The sequence below is a fragment of the Molothrus ater genome, chromosome 8 (assembly GCF_012460135.2).
Source record: "Molothrus ater isolate BHLD 08-10-18 breed brown headed cowbird chromosome 8, BPBGC_Mater_1.1, whole genome shotgun sequence".
Classification (NCBI taxonomy): domain Eukaryota; kingdom Metazoa; phylum Chordata; class Aves; order Passeriformes; family Icteridae; genus Molothrus; species Molothrus ater.
The window spans coordinates 19,803,261-19,823,826 of NC_050485.2; the positions used below are offsets into that span (position 1 = coordinate 19,803,261).

At 39.0% G+C, this 20,566-nt stretch overlaps 1 protein-coding gene across 1 annotated transcript in view; it reads right to left on the bottom strand.

Moving 5' to 3' along the window:
* Window positions 1-19,817, bottom strand: part of PLCE1 (phospholipase C epsilon 1) — a 139,360-nt gene extending 119,543 nt beyond the window's left edge. Inside the window, exon 1 of the mRNA XM_054515605.1 lies at window positions 19,711-19,817. The gene's annotated coding sequence lies outside the window, so the exon portion shown is untranslated. The remainder of the gene's footprint in view (window positions 1-19,710) is intronic.
* Between the last annotated feature and the right edge of the window lie 749 nt (window positions 19,818-20,566).

The window sequence follows — 20,566 nt, forward strand, 5'->3', positions numbered from 1 at the left end:
CCTTTTCTCTAGAAATTATCTCAAATCTCCGTCAACACTGGCTCTGTTGGTCACCTCCCTCCCGAGCTGCTGAGGCCATACACCTCTCCATTCTCTCCTTGCCCATTCTCTCTACCAGTATCACTCTTCTCCATCTGTGCCTGTTTGAAATCCAATTCATCAAGAATAATGTCTGCATAAGAAGCTCCCACTGCATGTCCAGCTGTTCCATTCTCTTGTGATCACTGCAATGCGACTGCAATGCAAATGTGATCCATCTCAAGAATCTTTTTACTCAAGTTACTTCACAGCTAAAATATCTTCCTAATCTAATTCGTAGTATGGTTGTACTAATGTGCTACAATAGCTCAAGGGAGAAAATGAGCAGCATAGGGAATGGAAGAAAATGCTTCCTAATATGGTTTATACATTTCTGCAATTTGCAAACATAATTTGATGTTTCAGCTATGTCAATCTAGCAGGTAGCTGCCACCAAAACTGGTAGACCTACTCCTCTCCTCACTCTTCTCTTTTTGTCCCCACTCTCTCCACCTCACTCATTTGGAGATCATGAATCCACAGAGTCAAACTGATTCACTTGGTTGATAAGTCAAAAAATTATTCTTTTCATCCAAACAAACTGCAGCCACATGATTACTATATTCCATGAAAAGAAAATATCAGGAATGCCTGGTAGGGACCACACATCTCAGTAGAAGCTTCAGTTTAGGTCATGTTTGCTAGGATGTCTAAATGCACCCTGACATTTCTCTAAGTCTGGTATGTCTAGTGTATGATGCAAAACCTCATGAGATAGCAAGTAAATACCACATTGGCAAAGCTTCTGATCTACGGACAACTGCAAAAATATCTGAAGTTGTGGCTCTGCTGAACAGATGACAGGGGTTTCATGTGTCCTCAGTTATACTCTTCTCAGTGTCTGCTTTCCACTGCAATCAACAGATTTCAATTCGGTGTGCACAGCAAATTCCTGAAACTGATGGAATTCATTACACATGCTATGAAGTGTGTTAACACAGTGTTATATATGCTATCAAGTAAAAACCTCACAAGCTCAACCAATAAAACTGTATTTCGTATCTTACTGTAGAATTGCAGAACTATCACTCCCTGCAGCTTCCTTTACTTGCCTGTCTGCATTTGGTGAACAAAGCCTAGATCTTCATATAAAATCCTCAAACATACACATGCACTTGCATGTAAAAAAGCTGAAATTATTCAAAAGCATACTCTTCCCATCATTCCTATCCACAGTGATTTAGTTTACAGTTAAATCTGACCATAAAAGCATATGAAGCAGACAGCAAAGCCTGCACTATACTCAGTACATGCTGGCATTTTCTAAAGCCACTAGATTGGCTGATGAAATCCATTAATAATGACACTGGTTCATTTTACAAGGCCTAAGTTATGTCAGAAATGTAATGTGCTCCTTCTATCAGTAAAGGAAAGTAAAAATATAAGAAATTAGATCCAGCATTAGTGAATCATTGTGGATGCAGAGGTCAGCCAACAAAGACAAATGAGTAATTAAAAAAACAACCTGGCAACCATTCAGCATACACATTCTCAGAATGTATTAGGTCTGAAAACATGTGACACAAAAGTAATTTGTCTACTTTTTTTTTTCATTTACACTGACTGCATGCACTTTAAGACTTCAAGTACAAGCTGGTTCTAATTAGCATTAATAACAATTAATATCAGCATTTAATGATTTCTTAATCCCCAGATATCTGGACCTGAAGTCTACAACAGTCTAGGCAAAACATCCAACATAATCAAAGACTACAAAACTGTATTAATTTACTATCCACTTAACCTGTAACTCATTACTCAATCTGAAGTCAGACAGAATTCTGCTTCAGTGAAAACAAAATATAGCATGTTGAACTTAGAGCATTATTTAGTCTTAGAAAAGGCATGTGAAGGACCAGAACCATCACACGATGTGGTTAAATTAGAAAGCACTTCAATTCTAGGCTATCAAAGGAAAAGAGGATCATGTAAATGTTTGAGGATGCTGTTTGGATTGTGGGAACAAGTAGCAACTGCATGAGGGGCAGTAAGGGATGGGTGTCAAGGTGAAGATGGGAATTGTTTGGAGAAGCTGGGTGCTGTCAGTGATGCCAAATGCAATTCTGTAAGTATGATGCCGTGGGAGCTGCACAGGAAATTCAGTGAATGCCTGGTAGGGCCAGGATTATGATGGCAGAGAATAAGGGGGACTGAAACAGATACATGACATTACTAAACACATACTGTGGTTTCCATGGACTAACTGCTATTGGATTGAGACAGACAGTAATTCAAAACAGCTAAAGGGAAGTGCAAGAACCCTGACAATCCTCCCCTCTACCCTGGCCATACTGAGACATTTACAACTATTTCTTCAACGTACATCCTACATGCTACGTATACAAGGTAACTATCCTAAGCAAAAGTCATTTCAGCATACAAAACACCCACCAACAACCAAGTGATTTTATTAATTATTTCAAATTACTATTATTTACATAGTATCTAAGGCATAAGCAATCAGTTACTGAGAGATTCTTGGGAAATTACAGAAAATAATTTGGCATAGTAAGTGGATATAAAACTACTGATCATCTTTGTCACATCACCCCAACAACTATGCTTGACAACTATAATCCCAGTTCAAGCTCTTAAGGAGAAAACTGATTTATGAGGAAAATGTTTTGTATATTAGAACTATCCATGTACAATTAAAAAAGAATAATGGGCTTTGTTTTTTAGTATATAAGTTATAGTTTGTTCCAGACCAATTCCTTAAACAGAATAAGAAACCACATTTATTGAGCTCTCTTCAATTTATGCTGTATCATGCACACTATAAGTTTTTCATTACAGTGTTTTATGTCAGAATCAAGCAGGAGATACTGTCACAATAACAGGGCACCAACATGTCATCACCATTTTCTAAACCTCATTTCTCCCAAGGGGACTATGGGCAAACAGTAAAGAGGAAATAGCTAGACTCTTAAGAATCACTCAAGATGTGCACAAATCCTATTTGAACAGTTGGAAGCAAGTTATAACAACATTTGATTTGGCAAAGAGCATCATTCAGAACTTGAGATTTACCACCAGCATCTGTGTTTCAGCAACAAAAAAATCTCAAAGAACTACAGTATTTGTTTGTCCTGTCAAGTTGGAGTCTTTTTTCTAATTTCTAGAATACTTATCTAAACATAATTGTGTATTAGATGTCTCAAACTATGCAAATGTCTGCCAGATGGTGAACCCTCTCAATTGCCTCATCATTCATCACTCCATCAGGGAGAATGTTAAGCTTCTGCCAGATACCAGCTCCACTCTTCATTTCTTTACAGGAATTCCTTTTCTGCCAAGGAGATGCACAGAGAGAGGCCAAAACTGCATTTATCTCACTGTCAGGATCAGTTCTGTATTTCTTTCTAGATCTGACCTGCAATAAACTGTTTAAATAAACTTTCTGTTTAGTGGTTACTTAAATTTCATGCTAAGTGACCTTATCTGGAAGCTGTAATTCCATCACTGACACTTGGACAAACAAGCCCTTCTACCTGAGATGCACAACTCCAGCTGTTAAATGCAGAATAATTCTTCTCCATCTTCGAACGAGTACTTCCGAATAACGTTTCTTAATTTTTTGAGGAATGTGAAAACAGTCTTAAATGCATAAAAAAGATTTTCAAGCACTGAGTCACTCACAGGAAAACAAAGTGCAGTACAATTAAAAACAAAAATCTTCAAGGCACAGAATTCAGCAGACTTATCGCTGGTAAGTAGATCTCTTAGAAAGATTAGACAAAATAAAAAGCGAGAAGAAAATTACTGACAATTAATAAACTATATTACACAAAAGAATAGGCTAAATAATGCTTATACAGAAGAAAAATAAGAAATACAGTGAGAAATAAAATTATTTTTCTTAAAGCATGTAAAAAACAAATGCACTAGCGCCATCAGAATTTAAGATCTGAACATTTAAAAAGTAATCATACAAACCTTTCCAAAAAATAGAAGCAATTAAAAATGAGGTTTGAGTTTTAAGCCAACTGCCCTGCCCACACACTGAGTGTGTGTTTGAGTACCAACAATTAGTCATTCAGATCCTTTGAAGCACCTAGAGTTTCAGACTTGAAAATAATTCATCCATCATCCTATTTCAAGGCTTTGTCCGCCTTTGAAAACTTTATGGTTTCCCTGAACTCAATGCCATCATTCATACCTTCATCTTACCCTTAAAAAAATTCTCGAGTTCTACACACACACCCCCCCTTCATTTGCACGGTTTCACTTTAGTCAAATTATGCCATTTCTCCTCAGTTGCTAAAGCACAGTAAGTCCCTTCATTAAGGCCACCTAGTAATAAATATGTTGAAAAATAACAGGAGACTTTTCTACTGATCAAGGCTCTAAGTCTACCAAATGGAAGAAGAAGAATTGAAAGTGCTTTGTGCACAACACATCTTGATTTGAAATTATTTTTAAAAAATTTCAAATTGTGTCTTTGTTAAAATATTAATGAAAATAATTGTTGTCATCACAATACAATTAATAAATATCAGGGAAATTATAGTATGTACTTATTTATCAATCATTTAAAACATTAATACAAAATGGAAAGCTTACAGACAAAAACTAATATGCTGAGAATTTGGTTATCACATTCAAAATCTGCCACTTGGAAATATGAACTGATTATGACTCCAAAGAGTCAACAGTAACCTGGGACTACAGACTAATGTAGTAGTAATTAGTAAACATGGCATACCATATCCACCATAGTTTTTATCAAACCCTCTCTTCAAAGAGTCATTAGTACAAACAACTAAGTACATGAGAAGGACAAATTACAGAAAGCCAGATAAAAGCCAGATGAGTTCTTAGATGTGAAGGGAAGTAAGTAGGAAACAGATGTTGGCCTCCAGTTGTAAAAAACATCCAATCACAGATTCACAATGGCACACCAGTGACAGAACTGGGTGTTTCACACTCTGATGCCAGTCCCTTCCTACCACACCTGTGAAAAATGCTTTTGGAGATGCTACCTTAACCAGAGGATAGCATTTGTCTGAGTCAGTTGCTCCAAGCCTTCAGAGGTCAGCCAGCCATTGGCCAAGCCCTACGGTACCACAGCATGCCAGCCACACTCCACACCCTGCCTGGAGTACCACCCATGCCTGCCAGCAAAGCTGCACCCCCTGTACCGGGATCCACGCTTCAGCAGTGACAGAAACCAGCACATCAGTTTCTACAGCAGCAGGATTATTTGCCTGGACACTGGTAACACAGTAACACTTCAGCCCTGAGGTAAAGAACCCTTTACCAAATATGCAAACACCATTAACTCTCATTCTCCTTTTTCCTAAGGCAATACCAGAGAGGTTCACATCACAAAGCAAAATCCCATGTCCAGCAGGAATCTCTAGCCCTGGCAAGCCTCTTTCTTATCCAGTTCTGCTTAACTGCAAAGTGCCACTGGTAGTAGCCTTCCCATGTGAGCTCACTAGCATTTGTACCATGTGAAACCATGCCTTCAAGGGACTTTATGTGCCACACTGACACATATTTCAATAAACAGCAACTGCACTTTGTCATACGAACCTGTCACCCCACTGAAGTTTTAAAATTACTCCAATCCAGCTGTGGCACAATAAGCAGCAAGAACACTTCAGTTTCCTAGTCTTGTTTGTTTTTCCTTACAGCATTTTTCTCGTGTGAGCACCCAAGTCTTCTCTCATTTCCCTCTCTTGCGCTGTCCTGTATTAGCTGTAATTCAAGCCACTCTGGTGAGAACAGAACAAACCTGCAATAAAAATATTTCTGAGACTAAAATGTCTGAGAGTATGTTAAAGGCACATATATCACTACAGTTTATGTTCTGTAAACCCAAGCTAAGACTTTTAGTCACAGTATGTTAAGCCACAGTAGTCCTATTTAAAACATGACTTGAGAAATAACTTTAATGTTACTGTTCAGCTGTCATAACTACAATAAGATTGAGTTTGAAACCCCAGTATATGTTTCAAATAAAAATTAAATGCTAATCTGTAGGAGGACATAAGTTCAGTCATTTGTCAATTTATGCATTTACACTTTAGTTAAGGAAAAGCAAAGAAAAATATTTCAAATGCTGAAAACTGACATTATTAAATCACTGCACAATTTCCCTTTCTCAAAATAGATTTTCTTTGTATACCACTCTGGATCTATTAATGCCATTCATTCAGGAATCTCAATATCTTATCTCTCTTATTCTTTCTCTTTTGAACATCTGCTATGTCCTGTGCATATTATTATGCCTAAGAGAGAATATAAGACTAGAAACAGGGTAAAAGCAAAACAAGGCAAGAGCAAACAACCTGTTTACTTCAATTGTAATTAATTATCTTCTTTAAAAACATGGAATTTTCAGAAGACTATTGATTCAGCAGCCCTGAAAATACATTAAACTATTTCTATATTAATATTACTGTTCTAATATTTCTAGATATTAAGCACTGTAACACTGAAAACAGCACTACTCAAATAATATTTGCTCAGCAAATCAAGACTACGTTAATTTTTTTCCTATGATGGTTTTATCAGTCACATCATTCTCTGGGAGAAAGCCCACCCTGACATCTAATTCAAGCCATGAAACAACCTTTAAGATGTTGGCTCTTGCTAAAATGAAATGTGCAAGCAGCAAGTCACCACACAACTGCAAATTATTTTTTCAGGATGTTGGAAGATGTTCTTTATGTTCAGATAAAATTGATTATGTTGAGAAAGACCCCTTCAGTGATAATTTTAAATTAAACGTTTTAATACTTCAAAACCCCTGTAGGCCACATTGCAATTCAAATTATAAATACTATTTATTCAATCTCACTCAATAAATAAATAGGACAGAAATATACCCACAATCAAAATTACAAAGTTTCTTTTATAATATACTGTCACATCTTCCAAGATAAATGGAGTCAAACACTGAAAATACAAAACAAATTCCATGTTTCTTAAGTTCCAGTTGCATTTCTTTAACAATTTAACCTATTTGAAGGAGAAACATGCCTGAAGATTAACATAGTACGTCTTCATTAATGATTGTGACATACTGAGGTGATCTTTCATTTGAGAACCTTTAAAATCATTGTAATGAACATTTACATCCTTGCTGAGGAGGTATTTATTTGCTTTTCCTGGTTATCTTTCAGACACTTTAAGAAAGTAGTCCATTAAATATTTCTGACTAATTGTACTTACAATCTGTGGCTTATAAATGTGCATTTGTACTTCACCCATTATTTCAGGATAAAAAGACAACCTTCACCAAGTATTCAATTTAAGTTCAGTCTTCATAAAACAGGTCACTCATGGGTAGTACAGTTAAGCTCCTTGCTTCAAGAATAGTAAGAATATAGAATTCTAAACACTAAAATCTGCATCTGCTCCCTTGATGAGATGGGACTTTTTGCCAGATTTTAGTCTACTTCAGTCCACACACTATAGTTAATTAGGTTAAGAATATGTGGCAAAAGCTAATTCTGTGTTATCTAACACAAACAATTACTTGCTCAAAGCTTCTTACATTTCTTAAAAGTTCTTGTACTTTCAGCTGAATAGATGGAATTTTAACCCAATGAAGTTGTTCGTAAAACTAATGGACAAGCATCTCAGAGGATATTTAAGGTTCATGTAGTGTAGCTAAAAGTACAATCTAAAACAAGAGAATGCACAATAATCAAGCATTATATAACTTAGTTACTCCTAGAAGAAATGAATTTGAAATAACTGCGACGCCACTTCCAACAAAAGCTTTTCTTAGAGCTAAGGTATTATTATTACTAAGGTCTTTCTCCTCTACAGACCCTCAACTAATGTGCAACTTCTTCACAGCCAAAATGATTTACAGAACTTCTCTTCTATATCTGAGTAACATCTGCATGAAATTTATTGAGTCTAGCATTTTCGAGACTTGCACTTTGTAATAAACCCAGTTGCTACAGGCCAAGTTAAAAGTTGGAAGAAAATGTGTACAGACACACAGTGTGCCTTTACAAAGTCATTTCCATAAGAAACTCGGCTAAAAACTGCAGTCATAATTTGGAAAATGACACTTCCTTCTCCAGAACACCTTTTTTTCTATTTTGACTTAACTGGCAATATGTGCCAGAGAGTCTGCAAGTATCCAAACAAAACTGTTTCATTAAAATCTGAAAATGTTGCTAGGAAATCATCTTGGTTCTTTTACCCTAGGATACATTCTTATATTAATATGCCTGTGTAACAACGTATTACATAAAAATTGGTGTTACATATATACTTTCTCAGTCAAGCAGAAAGATTTGTTTGCATCCATTTGATTGTGCAGCCCTGCTGCTAACACATTAACTCAATACAAGTCTACTCCTTGTATTTAGGTCAAAAAGGTCCTGGAAGGGAGGAGGGGTGCACATATCCCTGATCAATGCTCTAAACTTGAGCAGAGAAGGGATAGCACCACAGAAGAAGCAGTTGGTGCCACAATTAAACAAGCCAAAGAACACAACCACAAAAGGACTGTGAAAGATAACGAGCCAGCCGACGCATGCTGAAACACTCAAGGTTATTTCTGCTGTAACAGCTTAAGATCAAACCACTCTGTTTTCTGTACCGTTCTTGGGCACGATAACAACAAATGAATGCTACAAGCAGCACGGCATTCCATGGTGTTAACCCAGGATCAATGTGGGTATTTATCAGAGGCACTGTCAGGGCTCTGAGAACACCAAGTCCTCAAACGCCATCAGCAGCCCCACCTGCAGCCCCCCACAGCAGGCCCAGCTCACCCACTGGTGCCTTTCTTGACCCAGGTGGACCACAGCAGAGTCTCAGCCCTGGGCTTGTCCTCCCACTGACCCCTCCTGCAACCCCCCAGCTCAAGAGGTCACTGGTCTCACCATCAGGCACAACCACAAATGATAAAAAGAAGTTGAGGGAAATGAATTACCAAGTAACACTCGAGCAGCAGTATGAATACGAACTTTTCAATGTTGCCAAGAACAGGGATGAGGAGGTTACTCTGAAATGCTGAATCAAACACTATCAGGCCAGTACTGAAGCAGCAAACTGAAAGATAAGGAGCAGTCCAAGGCCTTGTAATCATACTTCTCTTGGGCAAGATGACAACAGTGACTTCATCCTGCTGAGGGGAAAACCCTGCAGACCAGGGCAGGAGGAGGCTCACCTGCAGGACAGACCATTCAAACCAGCTCTGACCCCAGCAGGCGGCTGAGTGTGTTATGAAGTAATAACTGGCACAAGAAAAGATCCCTGAAGAGAGGCAAAGCAGCAAGGAAAAATAATGGGCTGTGCAGTCTACACAGCTCTGAGCAAAACAAGGGCTGATGCTGGCAACAGTGCTCTGCTTGCAACAAAAACCTTGTAATGTTTCAAAACGGTGCAAAACAAAAATCTGCTTCAAGACAGTCTGCAAGGTGATGCCCCTCAGTGACATGCCACAAGTGGTCAAGTTCATTGATGATATGAACAGAAAGTGTTTACACGTGGTAGCTCAGTGAGGGTACCACCTGTTCCAGCACTCACAAGGTGCAACAGGCAGACTGTAGCTCTCCCTTTTCCAATCAATATCTTGCATACTGTACGGAGATCTTTGTTTAAATAGTAACAGTTTCTAATGTTGATGGTATTGCTTTCCCCTCTGGTACTTCCTAGTCAATAGAAAGCCAACAAGGAAAAGTCAATTTCTCACAAGGTTGTGTGAGAAATGTGGAGATGAGGTATAAAGATACAGTACCTAGAATAAAGTTCATGGATAACCGCAGATGACCTGTGAAGAAAGAGCATATAAAACCAGCACACGTAAATGAATGCAGACTAACCTGTCCTTTGAGATTTCAAATTAAATATTGTTCATCTGTCTTCTTAGGCATGCTACTGCCACACCTCAAAACAGTTAGCTGCTCCTGCAACTCGTTTTCATTTCCATCTTTCCCTTCAGGTACTAGACCAACTTTTTTCTTGATTCTTTAATTTTTTATCAGTAGTCCTCTTATTTTATTACGAGTTTATCTTGCAATCTTGTAAGTACCTCCTTATAGATCTGGTCCTGATAATTTAGTGGGGACTGTATCACACTCAGATCCACTGTATTCCAGACACCTTCTTACTGATTTCCAAAACTATCTGCTTTCCCTTTTTGCCTACCTTTAAGAAAAAAGAAAAATCAGTAGAATTGAATTTAGTTTAGGAAAGGCAAGCTCTACCTTCAAACACAAAATCTACCTTAGACCTCACAAAGTATTTGACAAACTTCGAACACTTAATGAGAGTAATCTAAGAACAAATTTAATTAGAAACAGACAGCACACTACTCACACTGAAGTATTCAAGGATTCTGTATAGTTTTCTGGTGTATTACTTGTTCATTAATGCTGGTTGGTTTTATTTAAGTGTTCTAACGCTTTTATAAAAGCAGAAACAGCTATGGAAGTAATAAGGGTAGTAGTACTACCACATTTAAACATATTTTTGAAAATACAATGCATGCATTTCAGCACTTCTATTCTTACAAGTTACTGCTCTAAAAAACAAAAATTGTACCCACTACATAAATTTCGTAATTATAGAGAAAAAGCAAGCAGTTTGGGTATACATTGTTTATATAACTTAATAATAGCTGTACATAATCCAGGTGTGCATAATTATTGCTTATAATAACCATAAAAACCGAAGTATAACGATAAAACCATAAAAACCAAAATAACCATAAAAACAAAAAACTTAGTTTCCATGATTCACTCACCAGAAAAAAGTTACACAGCAACATATACATATTCTCAGGTACAGTTATGGTAAAAAAAATGTGCAAGAGATATTATTATGTACTAATTATAAACCCCATATTCTGACTTTTAATATTTTAATATTAAAATATATTTTCATATTTTAAGTTCAAATATTTTACAATAATTATTTATTTTTGAACCAGAACAGAACACATTAAAAATAGTCTAAATTTTATGGATAATCTCCTTCATAACTTAAGATTCTTATTTTATATAGTCATACATCATTCAAGGGATTGTCAGATTATTGGAATACTGAAAGTTGCAAAGCCCTGAATACAAGAAAATCAAGTACTAGAAATGCCTACACAAAAACATGCAATAAATAGTACAATACCTATGCTTTTTTAATTACATACTCATACGTACATCAAATATTGAAATGTAAGCAATTAGGTCTTTAGATTTAGTAGCATGAGAGACAAGCCACATGCAAAAAAACTGTAATTCTGTAGACATGGAATTAATTGTTGATATTTAGGACTGCAGCTAGAAGAGAAAAAAGTACCACCAAACTGATAATCAGAGAAAAAAGCCCAGGTTAATATATACAAGTTCATTGTAGATAAGAGATCTTGTCTCAGGGGCTTTGGGTCACATCAAGCAAGAAAGAGACAGACAAGTCATACCAATAATATGTCAAGGACCAATACTTCCAAAAATCTGTATGCAGAAAGGTCAGAGCTTCCCTTTCTCTCTGACAGAGGAGGGGCCCCAGCTTTCATGCTTTTCTGGCAAATAGAGGGAACATGGCCAACTTTCTTTGCATTTGCTGGCCAAAAGCTGAGACAGTCTCTGTCTCAATTCAAACTTTAAAACCTTTATTGGGATGCATATGGTTGCTCACAGAATAGAGCTTTATTGTAAGCAAAATGGCTAAGGCGGGAAAACCAGGACACAAAGGCTTTTTTTTTTTTAATTATCCACTGATTTCTTTGACTCAAATGCACAGAAATGTATGGAAGAGTTTTGCTGAATGCAAATGCAAGCAAGAACAAGAAATTGAAGGTTGTTTTTTTTTCTTTTGTCCAGGGCTTTCCATTCTTCTCAACAGCAACCTCAGAGCTCCAATGCTGTCACACCAAACAATTTTCTTTGCTTTAAATCTGTGCACACACCTTCCTCAAATATTTTTACAGCTCTCCCACTAACTCCTAGGTCAATTCTATGCAGCTTTCTGTAAAGCACCACAGTTGAAATGAAGTTCAAGGGTGCACTGAAGCTGTTATAAAGGATAATACTATGCTGTACTGTTGTAACTGTGGTACAGTATCTTTTGAGGCTAAAAGCAGAAATTTTAGCCTCAAAACCAGATTTCTGTGCCTAGCCAACAAGATAACTGACTGTTAAGGACAAACATTTTCATTATCGACTTGCATAACAGAATAAAGAGTATGTGGAACAAAACGAGGGGATGACACAAAGATCAAGTTAAGCTTTGGGCAAAGTAGAATGATATTCACAAATTTTTAGAGAATACACAAACTTGCCTCTTCTGGGAGGGTGGAAGTGAAGATCTCCAGAAAACCCATTACTGTCTGTGAATCTCTAACATTCCTACACCTATCAGGTAACAAAACTCCATACAAATGCTGTAATCTGAATCCTGAAAGAGAATTCAGGCAGGCATAGTAGTCTAATACTAAATAGACATTTGAAAGATGTTACTGCATATTTTAACACTGACCTGTTTTATAGCCTGCTGTCTAGGGAACTGTTTATTTCTACACACCACTACTGAACCTGGCTTGCAAATCTAGAATCACAGTTCACAAAGTATAAAGAATTAATTTCTGAAGGGAATTCCCGGTATTGCCAATTCTTACAGTCATGTACTCAGAGGCACTGTTTTTCCAGAAGCCCTAGTTGAACTATTATATAATTACTAGTTGTAAAGGTAATATAATTATTCATAATCTGACCCTTAAAAACAGAACTTTTGTTTATAAAAAACAAAATGCAAATGGGAACAATAATGGTTTAATAATTCTAAGACAAAAAGGAAGGTTCCATGGAAGGAAAAGGAGATTTTGGAATTTGATGCTCTAAACGGTGCTGACAACACATTTTTCATAATAAAATCAGTTTGTTGGTATGTCCATAGAATGGATCAGAATGATGAGACAAAACAGTGAAGATACATCTCAATTGTAGATATTATCCATTTACTAATATCATAAACTACCCCATTATTTTTCTAATGCCCCCAAAGTTAATCTAAAATTTTAGTACTTCCTTATCCTGGTAAACCAGAAGGACCATTTACAATCCAAAATGTCACTGACTTTCAAGGGATCATATTGCTTTATACAAATGAAACTACAAAATTTTAAACAAGACTCTTTTTTCCCTGATCCCTGAAGTCCTTATGTCTCCTACTACAAAGAAATAAGAAGTTTTAAGACAGTTACAGAATTTGCTGCATGAACATAATCAGAGCAAGCAAAATATTCTTCCAAAAAGTGTTCATAGTGAGTGACACAGGGATCCAGCAAAAAACATTTGCCATAACTCAAAATTTGCTGGGACAAGAAAAAATTTCAGCTGACCACTAAGAACAAAAAAAAGGCATTGAATAATTTAAGAGACTCATAAATGCCTTCTTAGTCATGGGCCTGAACTAACATTTTACAAGAATATTCTTTCTTTATTGCAAATCCAAAATGTTCCCATAACTATATATAAACAAATTCAATCTGCACAAATAGATTGGTAGTTGACAATATCTGCTTAACACAAACAAGAACAAACAGTATTAATATTATACTCCTTCTCCACAATGAAACTGGCTGCTAAAGCTTGATTTTTAATGATCACAGCCTTCCTATACCAGGGTACTACCTATACATTTAACCTTTATTCTCTTTTAGAAAAGTTAGGTAAGAATGGGAAATGAGAAATAGTCAACTTTAGACTTTTATCTACAAATGTTTTCTGCTTAAATAGCAGGAAGGCTAGTTTGGCTTGGGTAAAAAAACCACCTTCTTCAACCTGACACATCTAAAGACAAAGAATTAATAAAGAACCCTGTTTAGTAGTGCAATTTAGTTTAACCATGTATTGCAGTCCTATAGTCTCTGAAATCTGCTTTAACTAGAGGGACAAAAGCATAACAAGTACCACAATGAAAACAACAGCACCCAATGCTATATGGACTTGGCCTAAGCTAATACAATTTCACAAGATGATGGAATACTGATAGCTACTTTCTAAATCCATCCAACAAAAAAAACAGAATAAAAAAACCCTATAATTGTACTAAAATACTTAAATTACCCAGGCTAATGATATGAGGAATGCCTCTAAGTGGTATTGTCAAGGAGGTTTTTTTAAATGACACACATATGAAACCATCTATTTTATGTTGTTATTTCTTCCTATTTCAATTCTAAGTCTACTGAGTGAACACCACCACTGAAGTTGAACTTCTTGCTTATACTTTTCTGAATAAAAGCACAGAATGAGAAGACATGTATATTCAAATAATGACAGCAACATTCTGAGTGGCTCTTAAGACAAAAGTAATTCCAGCAGGTGTCCAACTGTTTGATTTCACTGTTTCTATTTTCGTTGTCTATTCCATAAATTGATTATTAAAAAAACACAAATTAACAAAAAAGGTACAATCATAACAATACAAAGGTAATTATGCAAGATTTTTCCCTTTTTGTATATTTTTGGATGTAAAAATGCAAACAATAGACTATTCATGCTACACTGAAAATCTTCAAGGGCTCTAAAGGAGCCATAGTAAGAAATATTCTTTACGTAAAAAATGAAGAAGTACCATAACACAAAAGACTTCAAGAAGCATTATCTGCCTGGTCTTCTTTGACACCACTGCCACGGAATATGTTCCAAAACCATGGGCTGTGGCACAGCTAAGGAGTGAATATGAACTCTACACCCAAGCAGGGACTCAGCCTGTTTGCCAGCCCCTCCTGCAGTCAGATATCCAGGGGCTTCCAGACTTACAGAGATACTCCTCTATGTTCACTGCTTCCCTAAGTGTGCTGAACTAAAATGGGTGCACACCGAGTGATCAGAAACTCAAAGCTTTCACAAGAAGTACCTACAATGAGGTTATTTTCCCACTGCTTTCAGTAGAAACAATGCATGTACTCACAGAACATCTGACACACTTGAAAGTCACCGGAAGTGTGACTCTAGAAAAAGTTAGGAAAATACTATCCAATTATTAGAAATTGCCCACCAATGGGCAACAATCTCATATAAATGCATTTTAACATACTTGTCCACATTGAACAATAGCTAACTAGTTGAAAATACATCTTTGAAAAATGTCAGAGTATGAAAATTACCTAGAATTAGAACAGAAGCAGAATACCATCTTCAAAATGCAAACCAGCCCGGATATTACAACACTGTGTTTTCTTTTTCCCTTGCAATTTGGTACATAGCTAAAAATCCAAAACTTTAAAGGAATTAAAAAGGAGGCATTCACATCAAGAAAGTTCCTTGAGAAGAAATCTACAGGTTGTTCTTTGATGTGAACTGTCTGTAATGCACAGAGCAGTAGCTGATCTGGTATGATCCCTTTTTATCTTGCTAAATTCCAAAGGGAAACCAAGTTGGTTTTCCCCAAAACACTGCTGAAAGGTATTTGTACCACTACAGAAAGAAATTAACCTAATCCAAGCAACAGAGTTTTGTACTTGGAGTAAAGGAATGCATTATGAAAATGTTTGAAAGAAGATGCAGTGTAACAAAAACCTCAAATACCAAAGATCACTGCAGCAGCATTCTTGCTGTATGCTGTAGCACAGACAGAGAAAAATACTGTGGGAGGAGAGATCTCACATCAGAGCATTGTCTGAAACAGCAGACAGCAAGGTCCTACTACACAAGGCAAGGTCAACGCAACTGGAGAGTCATCTGTTTAAGAAAACACACTATTATTAGATGCAAGTTATGCAGCACTTGTGCATGCTAACAGAATAAAACCATTACCCCAAAAATATTTTCAAATGGTAGCTTCAACTTTGCTCTCAGTGTTTCTACTTTTTTGTGTCTCATTTAAAACATTGAAATAAGTAACATAAAGAACACTAAAAATGCCTGAGCATTTAATTTTTAAATTACTTATGAAATGTTACAACTGACAAATACAATAGTATAGTCATTTTTTTTAAATGAGGAGGCAGCACTGAAAATGTTGTAACAAGTTATTAAATATTACTTACTGATGTAGAATAAAAAGTATCCCACAGTGGACAGCCTATTTAAAACCTAATGATATGCCTCAGACCACTGTAAAATGTCAAGTACCTATACTGGCCCACAGATACCTCCTCCTAAAGGACTCAAGCCTGCACTGTCTCTACCACCAATGCTAAGCCAAGTACACACAGGTTTTGGATGTAAAGAATGCAGGAGGCAGCTCCATGGGGCATGTCACATACTCCACAAGGTTTGTGTCCCTGCTGCTCTAAATCATTTACTGAAAGAGCTGGTATTACACTGACACTTGATAAACTGGAGCAATGTAGCGGGCTCTGGAAGAAGGATAATTCTGGTGGGGAGCTGAGCTCGTTCCTCTCAGCTCTTGTTACCAGGTTTCAGTAGGTGCTGCCACATCGAGCTCTTGCTTGAACATGTTGGATTATTTATGAATGACTGGGCAGTTAAGAAGAAAGTATTGTGGATGGCCTAGTTTAAAATCAGTGACATTAATTATGTCTTGCACAGAGATGTCAGCATGACAGAGTATGAGAAACCAGAGGACTTGGATCGCACATTGACATACTTACAAATTAACTTTGTTTCAAGTAAAAACCAAAATTCTGTGCCTTGAAACAGAATAAAAATATTAGAGAACTCCCAATATAGGAAATTCATAAAAGGTCTGTCAGCACTTTATCCTCTGCTCTTAAACACAAGCCTTATTTCAGCAGATAGATGTCTTGCTCAAAAAAATCAAGGAGTGAAATACAACCATCAAGGAGTGAAATATAAGCAATATCTGGCAGTACCATGACTATGGAAAACCCTACCCATAAGCAGATATATATATATATATATAGGTTTGCCAAGACAAATAAAGCAGCATGCAGAGTAAGCTGGACTGCTCTCACATAATATGTACTCAGTCATGTAGGTCCTCAAGTACATGAGCAACACCTCTCTTCTAAACGATTAAGAAAGCTCAGGAAGGGACAAAATTGAGGAAAACATGGATTTAATGCTAGCATGCTAACAGCTTTTTAAAACAGAGACATGATGAAAAGTGTTACTTACAAATGAATCAGACTGCATATTAAAGGTACAGAGAGCTATTAACCTGCTGTCTGCACAATCAAATCATAGCCATTGCTCACTGAAACCATCAATGGCTGCATTGTGAACAGGCATGAGAGTAAGTCTGTCCACCCAGGGAACTCCATGATTTGTTCCAACCTTTCAGTTACTGGTATTTTCAAGAAGTATATAAAACAAACAAAAAAAGAGATGTGAATTATTGCTAATAACACGTATCATTGTCATTTATAAAATTTAAGAGTCAGACATGACCCAGAATCTGTTTTGTACTAAGTGTTGTAGAAACAAGAAACAAAATCACAACCCAAGTTCTGAAGTGTGGTTATCAGTGTTTTATAAGAAAACACTCCTGAAGAAATGCTTTTGTAAATACGCACATAAATTAAGATGATCACTTAAAAAAACCCTTAGTTTAATTTTTAATTTAAAAAATCCCTATGCAAATCATGGCCCTCTAATGAAATAATAGATTAATTACTTTTTGCCTCCTTAATAACTGAAGTTTTCTCTAACTAATTCTCATTTCAAATCCAGAACTATTGGTAAATTATAGCTGCTTTTCTCCAAAAAGAAGGAAGAGCTGCTAACTTAAGCAAAATGTTTCCAGTGGTTATAAATCTACAATCTTTCATGAACAGTCACAGCTGTCACTTTTCAATATGGGCCTTGTCCTATATTGGATTTCCATGCAGGTTCTAGTCACTAGACGATCTTAACATCCATGTTTCTCTTAAATAAAACAGCCCTTTGAAAAAAGAAATACTTCTATGAATACTTACAAGTAGTGCTCAAATTGTTTCATTACATTCTTTTGGATAACCTAAATACAGAGAATTTCTTTTTCTCATATTACAAATCTCCCAAATCTCAAATTACCTTATCATCTCTATGAACTTGCTCTATGTTTAACACAGTTTTGAGAAATTCGTTATTCTGCAGAAGGGCTTCCATATTTCTTGATCTGAAAGTTTTACCTTGTGGTATTTCTTTTCCTTTTTAATGTCTTGGAACCCTGGTTTGAACATCACACTTTTATTGCAAAAAATGCATCACATTAAATTAATGTTAACTGGGAGGACAGGAACTGCACTGCCTCGTCTACAGTCACAAAGTCTAAATAACAAACTTTTTACCATGTATGAAAACAGAAATGAACTCATTACAGCATCTGAGATTACTACCTCAATTTGGCAAGAATGAATTCTATTTAGATCACTAAGAAAGCAAGACTTTTAGAAATCCCCTGCAAATTTGTGCAGATGGGCATACATGTCCATTATGTCTTGTGAGTTTCTCTTGAGCACTTCCTACTACACAAACCAGTGTCTGTCTCACGTTTCACCTTGTATGTTTCACTCCTCGCATATTTGTTGCGGTGCTTTTGTAATGATCACAGAGATTGGTTGTTTGCCATTGACTTTTTAAGGGATGTGATAGCACAGATCAAAGATGATTATATGTAGCTGGAAAAATATGACTTCTTAAACTACATAATAGTCACTGCTCTGCAATGATTACTAAGAGGCTGCTTCATAATTGACAGGTTCTCTGATCTTCTTTCAAATATATAAGTGTAAATGATGGAAATATTTACAAACTTTTGTCGTACAAATGTAGAGGATGGAAATATTTGGAAAACTTTTAATCAAACTTTTAGCATAATAAATGCAACAAGAAGGCCAATTCTGCTTCTTACACAAATGCCTCACTATGAAACAAAACATTTTACTGTTCCTTGAAGTACAGCTGATCCTTCAGGCATTTCTCTACCACTCTTAATCCAGCTCTTTCATTTCCTTTATCAGAAGAAGCCCAGTTCACAGTCACCTGTATAGGCTCTTCCCTTTATCACCTGTGCTGGTGGCATCCCAAGAGGGTGCAGCAGAACAGATAAGCATCACACCTAGACACTTTGGTCCTGATCCTACAAACACTTCAGCGAAACTACTTCAGTAAGTGTTTGCAGACTTTGAGTCTTTCTAACTCAACAACACTTCAGCAAGTGGGGCAAAGAGAAGTCTGGAGCTGGGAGGAATGCACTGCCCCTTCACGCTGGGTGTCAGGGCCTGCAGCACCCCCAAGAGCAGAGACCCACTGAGGGGGAGACAGACAGCACGCCTTGTCCCTGACAGCCACAGGCTCCTTCCAACGCCACATCTCCGATGCACTGCACCAATCTGGGACTAAATTTTGCCAGACTTTAACGTAAAACTTACAACTCATTGTACAGTGGAAGAGAGAAAGCGAGAGATGAATTGAGAACAATTTCTAGCATGTGGGATAAGGGTAGCCCACCCCAATTTTCATTTGCATTTGGGGTTTCCTTGAACTCTGCCAGAGGAAGAGGGAGAGGGAGAAGCCGTAAGCCGAAGGTCGGGCGGGGAGGGCGCGGGGGCTGCGGAACATGGCCGAAAGCGGAGCCCCCGTGCCCCCCGAGGGCACGGCCGCAGCGGCCGGGCAGCCCTCGGCAAGCCCCCGGGGCCACGAGAGCCGTGGGGGCCCCAGAGAGCCCCCGAGGAGGGCCAACCACGCTCAGGAGTCAGGGAAAGAGCCCGTGAGAGCGGGCGGGGGTGTGCAGGGGACGCACCTTTCAGCGTCCCCCCGGTATCTCGTCCTCCTCCTCGGTTCGGCGGTGACTCCAGCGGCGGCGGGGCCGCGGCGGCGGAGCGCTCTGCAGGACGGGGCCGCCCCCGCCTCGCCAGGGCTCCACGGCCGCCGCTGCCCGGGGCAGCGGAGCGAGCGAGGCGCCTTCCCCGGCGGGCCGGGGGCGGGGGCTGCGGGCGCGCACCGCCCCGCCGGGCCCGGGAGGGACAGGGAGAGCTGGGGAGGGGCTGCGGGGCAGGGCCGCCGGCTCAGTCAGCCGCGGACTGAGGGCGCGGGGCCGCCCGGGAGGGTTGCCCCGGGACCGCCCCTCCTCGGTGGTGGAGAGCGGCTTTCACCCACCGGATGGCTGCCCCTCGGGACGGTCGCTAGGATCATCCCCTGCACGCGAGGCAGATGGGATGCGGCAGCTCCTCCTTGTCCTGCCCGGGGCAGCCCCGCGCTCTCGGCAGGCACTGTGGAGCCCCCCGCAAGTGCGGCAGCGGGAACCGCTGGCCCTGGCCCCGCGTGCGCGCCGCTGCTCCTGAAGGACCGGGCGGCTCCCGCTGAGGGGACTCCCGGAGCCAGAGAGCGCGCCCCGGGTCCCGTCCCGCCGCTCGGAGCTGCCAACTGGAGCCGCCCGCGGAAGAGTTTCCTCCTACCTCCCGCGAACGGGCGCCGTCGGCCAAGCGCCCCAGCGCCGCGCCTCCGCACCGCGGAGCAGCGGCGCCGTCCCGCGCGGCTGGAGCCGGTCCAGCGCCATCGCCGTGCGCACCCTGCGAGCGGGGGCCGGGGCGGGGGCGGGCCGGGCCGCGGCTGCCTCAGCGCATCGGAATGTGGGCCCGCGCCCCCCGCCCGGAGCG